Source organism: Typopeltis vanoorti, chromosome 5, assembly GCF_054136105.1.
Source record: "Typopeltis vanoorti isolate ZY-2024b chromosome 5, IOZ_Tvanoo_1.0, whole genome shotgun sequence".
NCBI classification, from domain to species: Eukaryota; Metazoa; Arthropoda; class Arachnida; order Uropygi; family Thelyphonidae; genus Typopeltis; species Typopeltis vanoorti.
Genome location: NC_143553.1, coordinates 121,552,826 through 121,559,433, shown reverse-complemented (window position 1 = coordinate 121,559,433; position 6,608 = coordinate 121,552,826).

Here is a 6,608-nt window from a genome sequence, read left to right as displayed (position 1 = left end):
CAAGGCATCATCATTAATTTTTTATTTTTCATCGACGTTTCATGTTACCATATCCTATCCCCAATTTTAGAACAGGAACTGTCTTGCATGACGAAGTTTTCGCTTCAGACGATGGAAGCAAGTCTTTTTATTTCAGGTTTTCCTCCCACAAAAGAAAACAAAAATGATACATATATATTAGAACATTTATTCATTTCATTGTCCTTCACGGAACATCGTCGATAAGTCTAAATAAATAAAACTAATGTTGGTGTTAAGGATAAAATACAACTTTTCCTTTAAAAGATCTTTGATCTCTAAATGATAGCAGAGATATAAGTCTCTTTAGAGACCGCTATCTCCGGGTAAAATACATATCGCAAAGAAATAAGGTCCACGTATTCATATTCTAAAAAGAACGAATAGCTCAGTCGGTATCGACAATATTTCTCCCCGTTTTGGATAAACCTGGGTTTGAATCCTGTGATCTATTCACAAATTACACTGTCTTATGTGGAGAAAATGGGGATTTTATTCCTAAAATGTAAGGAAAAAACCTTCAATTAACAGAGTGTCATCATAGCCTCAATTCAACTCTGTTTGTTATATAGCATTTACATTACTAGAGTACCCGTAATGCAGACGATTGGTAAACCTGATATAGAATCCCTTCTGAATAAAAGAGAATGTGTCGCGAAATCCTTTTAAATAAATCCTTATAAAACCACAAACAAGTCAACTTGCATTTAACACGGCTTATGTCGTAACTTTTGAAGTTACTCTTCAAAGCTGACAAGTATGTCACAACTCCACAGCAGAAGAAGAAGACAGATCCCACGACAAACAAATTCCATAGATCCATAAATCTCAAAGAATAGCCAAAAATAAGGCAAACACGAAAGTGTGTTCCTTCTTTCTTTATGTCAGGTTGACCGCATCTGTCACATATAAATGATAGTAAAATAAATCAGCAGCATAACATTTTTGGTTAGCAGATATTTCTAATCTTTAACTACTAAGAAGCAAAAGATCTCCGTTCTGTAATTTTAAAGATGACAACAAATTTCTCATGTTTGTTGAAACTTGAGGAATAAAAATTATTAACTGGATTGATTACTTTTCGATAAATATGATATTGGTTTTAATTGGTAGTTTCCACTTGGTTGGGTTATGTAATTTATGTGTTCTTTTTTTTAATGAAATCGATAAAATTCTCTGCCTTTAATTATATTGAGTTAACATTAATTTATTGATTAATGGATTACGTTAAATCTGAAGTTTCCAGTGTATGAATGATGAAGCATCGCAAAAAAAATATTTTTCTGGTTTTTTACCATGTACTTTCGTTTAGCATGGCGATCGATTTTATCCAACGTTTAACTAAAATTCGGCACAAAACTCCTCAAAGATGTCTTAAATTGGATTCATTTATGCACATTGAAACACATATTTCAATTAGTGAAAGTGTAGTAATCCAATCTATTTTCGTACATATATAATGTGAGATACTGTTATGTTAATTCTGTTTCCTTAGAAAATGGCTAAATATTAAAATAAATTTACACTAAGACAGATGCAAGAATCAAGTGCATTAAATCTTCTTACGTTCACCATTTTGGATGCGTTCACACAACCAAACAATCAAATCTTTAAAACTGAGTTAGTTGTTATAAATCTTAATACTGAAATTGAAAGACAATTATTATTACTTTATATGGTTAAAGACAAGCTAGAACCAGGTAAAATAGAAAATATGAAAAAAGAAATGGAAAGACTTGAAATACACATTCTAGGCATTAGTGACACGAGATGGGAGGGACAGGTTGATTTCTGGAGTGGAGAATTTCGGATAATATATTCAGAACAAAAGAAGGACGAGTCAGGAGTTGCAATAATGCTTCATAAAAAAGTTGGAAAGTTAATCACTACAATAATTAACCATAGTGACAGAATCATGGCGATAAGCATTCAAAATGAACCAGTAAACCTCAATATTATAATGGTCTACATGCCAACATCACGACATACCGATGAAGAAATAAAAGAAATTTGTGAACAAATAGAAGAAATCTGGAGCAACTTTAAAGACAGAGACAATATAATAATAATAGGAGATTGGAATGCTATAGCGGGAGAAGAGAGCAATGATAATTCAGGATGGTTTAGTCTAGGACGTAGGAACGAAAGAGGAAAGCAATTAATAGAATTTTGTATACAAATACAGTTAGTTATAGCAAATACACTATTTCAAGCTCCACAAAAAGAAGAAGATACACCTGGAAAGTGGCTGGGGATTCAAATAGATATCAAATAGATTATATATTGATAAAGAAAAGATACAGAAACAAAATAAAAAATTGCAAAATCTATCCAGGTGCCGACATTAAGTAATGACTATAACTTTGTCTTAATGAAAACAGAACTGAAACATAGGAAACAAATCCAAAGATACAAACCAATAAGATGGAACCTTGAAAAATTAAAAAGTAAAGAAGTAAAGAGAGGATACCAGGAGGCAATTAACCTAATATTCCAGAAAACATAAATAGTCAGACTAATATTGAAAACCAATGGAATATGATTAAAGAGTTAGTTACAAATTCATCAAATCAATTATTGAAAAATGCAGAAAAAGAAAAAAGAAAACATTGGATAACAGATGAAAAACTTTGTCTTATGGATGAAAGAAGAAAATATAAAAATGCTGTTAAAGAAGATGTCGCCAAATATAAATATCTTAAAAATCAAATTACAAGAAAATGTAGACAAGCCAAGGAAGAATACCTGGAAGAACAGTGTAATAACATAGATGAATTATTTAAAAAAGAAAACATAGAGAAAGCCTATAAAGAAATTAACAATCTGACTTTCAAATTTAATAAGAACAGCAAAAACAATGTCATCAAAGATGAAAATGGAAAATTACTAATAGAATCTGAGGATATATTAATGGAATGGAAGAATTATATTGAAAATCTCTATAATGGCAACGAACTTGATGTTGATATCAGCATAGAAAATCAAAATGAAGTTAATCTAGGACCCCAATAATGCGAGAAGAATTTGATAAAGTACTGTCCGAAATGAGTAATGGAAAAAGTCCAGGTGTAGATAATATTCCTATAGAACTGCTACAAAATATAGATGATGAGACAAAAACCTTAATGTATCAATTAATAGCCCAAATCTATGATAGAGGAGAAATACCAAAGGAGTTTATGAAATCAATCATAATACCAATAGCAAAAAAGAATAACGCAAACGAATGCAGCCAATGTAGAACAATAGCTTTAATCCCACATGTTAGCAAAATTCTGCTAAAAATTATTCAAAATAGAATTTATTCAAAAATAGATTGTCTATTGGATGAAGACCAATTTGGATTCAGAAAGAATAAAGGAACAAGAGAGGCAATACTCTGTTTAAGAACAATAATAGAGAGAAGATTAGACCTTAGTCAAAATACTTACATTTGCTTCCTTGATTTAGGAAGCAAATGTAAGTGAACCAGCAAATACTCCTAAATTGTCTAACTAATATCGGCATAGATTTGAGGGATAGGAAAATAATTTGTCACATTTACAAATATCAAAATGGACGGATTAAAATCAATGATAAGGAGAAGTTAATAAATATCAGGAGTGGAGTAAGATAAGGAGGTATACTTTCACCACTTTTATTTAATTTATATATTGAAAAGGTCATTCAGGAAACTAAATAGTGGCATAAAGATAAATGGTGAGCAAGTCATGTGTATGAGATTTGCTGATGACATAGCCCTTGTAGCAGAAAACAGAAGAACGTTAAAAACAATGCTAGAATTACTAAATAATGACCTTGAAAAATATAAAATGAAAATCAACACAGATAAGACTAAAATCTTTGTTAGAGACAAAATCCCTATCAATACAGAGCATATAGACATCAGCGGGAAACAAATAAAACAAGCGAAAAGCTTTAAATATTTAGGAAGCCTAGTAACAGAAGATGGCAGAACAAGAGAAGACATAAGATCAAGAATAAGCAATGCAAAAGCCCAATTCTCTAAAATGAAAAGCATTTTAACAGGAAATCTCAACCTACAATTGAAAAAAAAATTAATAAAGACATTGATATGGAGCATTACACTATATGAATGTGAAACCCGGATTCTAAGCAGAGATGTAAGAAGATTGGAGGCCTTTGAAATGTGCTGCTGGCGCCACATGAACAAAATAAAATGGACAGAAAAAAAATCAAACAAACAAGTCCTGAGAGAGATAACCGAAACAAGAACTCTAATTAAATCGATCAAAATTAGAAGGGATAGGTGGTTTGGACATATACTTCGACATGATGGACTTGTGAAAAGAATAACTGAAGGCAAAATAGAGGGGAAAAGAAGAAGAAGCAGACCAAGTCAAAGATAACACGGGTTTCAGGAGTTACGAGGAGGTTAAGAAGAAAGCCAATGACAGAGCGGAATGGAGGAAGTTGCTACTGAGCTACCAGTCCCAAGGCTGATGCAACTGATGATGATGATGATGGCTAAAGACAGTGTGATCAGATGTAAATTGTTTCTCCTCGTTTCTTTAGACATTTGGAGATTTCTTAATAATGATGGCTGCATGTATTGTTCCAAGATCACCAAATCAAAAATTAACTAAATAAATGTTCTGCTGATGAGTTTTCACGTACACACACTTCCAATACTATTTAATTTTTTTGTTAGATTATATAATAAAACATCTTTCTATCATGTTTTTTAAGCTTGCTGATGATACTTAAAACTATTTATTAGCAGTAGTCTGTGTGTGTGTGTGTGTGTGTGTGTGTGTATTTCTCTCTCTTACTTCGTTTTATCTCAAGAGTCAGTCTTGTATTACATCTTCTTCCTTTTATTCCACGCACAAAGATTCATTCACATCCGACTGAAAGGCTTAATTATGTTCAGATTTGGTTTCATATATATATATATATCCGATTCGCTCTGTGATTGGCAGAGTCTTTGCTATTAGCACCAGTCACTAAATCCAATTATTCAGATAATCGTAATATATATAAAATAAGTATGAAAATCATGCTAACGTACCTGCTAGGGTTTCTGTAGCGAAAAAAAATATATATATATATATTATTTTTTAATTAATGAGAAATATTTCTTAACGACTTGGGAGGGCTAAAGATAGCTCTGTAACAGGCCAGTAGGCCTAACACGTAGAAGAGAGAAGGAAATCTGAATGTCAGTATCTGTAGCATGATGGCACGTGATATCATTGTAAAAATACAATAATTAGATTAAAACATTTAGATTATAAGAATCGTAGCTTAATATGTATGTTGAAAATCTTAAAATCATTAAAATATTCGTAAACAAGTAAAATTGCTAAACACATTATAGCAGAAAGGATTCAAAATATCCGGAAAATAAAAACAGGAACCCCTAAAGGCTAGTTTTTTACATTCACACATTGCCTCATATTTTCATAAGGCAAGCATATTTAATAACTGTTATTAAAAAACGCCTTTTGAAAAAAAGGGAGCCAATGTTTGACAGGCATTGATCACACAAAAAAGACATTACTTGTCTTTCCAAGTCAAGGAGCAGCAAATAACATACAAGCCCAACATGATTGATGGCAATGTCAGCCACATCTGCAGAGAACAAACCGAAATGAATCGCACTGTTTGAAATTCAATACATGGAAAGACAGATAGTGGGAAACTTCGTATTCGATTTTTATAGAATTTTCATTTTAAAAATATGAAAGGAAGTCAACGAGACTTCTATAGAGTTTGCTTTCTTCGATAACGACTGCCGTAAATACGGCATTAAGGTGGTATTTTCAATAGGCAACCAAGGTACTCTTATGTGCAATGAAAAAAATTAAACATAACAAAACAAATAAAAAAATAAAATAAAATAAAATCGATGCAGAAACCGATTCAACGAGAATGTTTCAATATCTACCGTTCATTTTTTTAATCTTCGGGCACAATGATCTATCTCATGCTATTAGATATTTGATAAGGGCTGCTTGTTTCAGTAATAAAATAGATAGAATCACAGAAAGCCAAGATTCGATCATAACTTTTGACTGATTTTATCACATTGGATGTTGATTTCCGTCTTCTGTAACACACACACACACACACACACACACACACACAGTTGATGCGTTTCGTTATTTTTAAATACAAATTTTACTTCCTAAATATTCTCAAACATCTCATGAATTATTATTAGAGCCATTCTTAACTAAAGAATACTAATAAGTAATCTTTGAACTCCTTTTTAACTGCGATGGTCATTATCTAAATAAATCAACTGATCCACAATTAACTGCTTCTAATTATAAGTCTTAAATTATTTGCACTGAAATTACCAGTTAAGGTCCATTATTGATAAGTTCTTGAAGAGAGAGAGAGAGGGAGAGAGAGAGAGAGAGAGAGAGAGAGAGAGAGAGAGAGAGAGAGAGAGAGAGAGAGAGAGAATACAAAGATTAGTTAATAACATTAATTACAACATACATAATTACAGGAATTATTTCAATACTCACTAATCAACTCTCTACTACTCTTACTTTATTAGCACATTATAATTAGCTGAGATAACAATGTAGTATTCACCAAATGCTATAAACTAATTT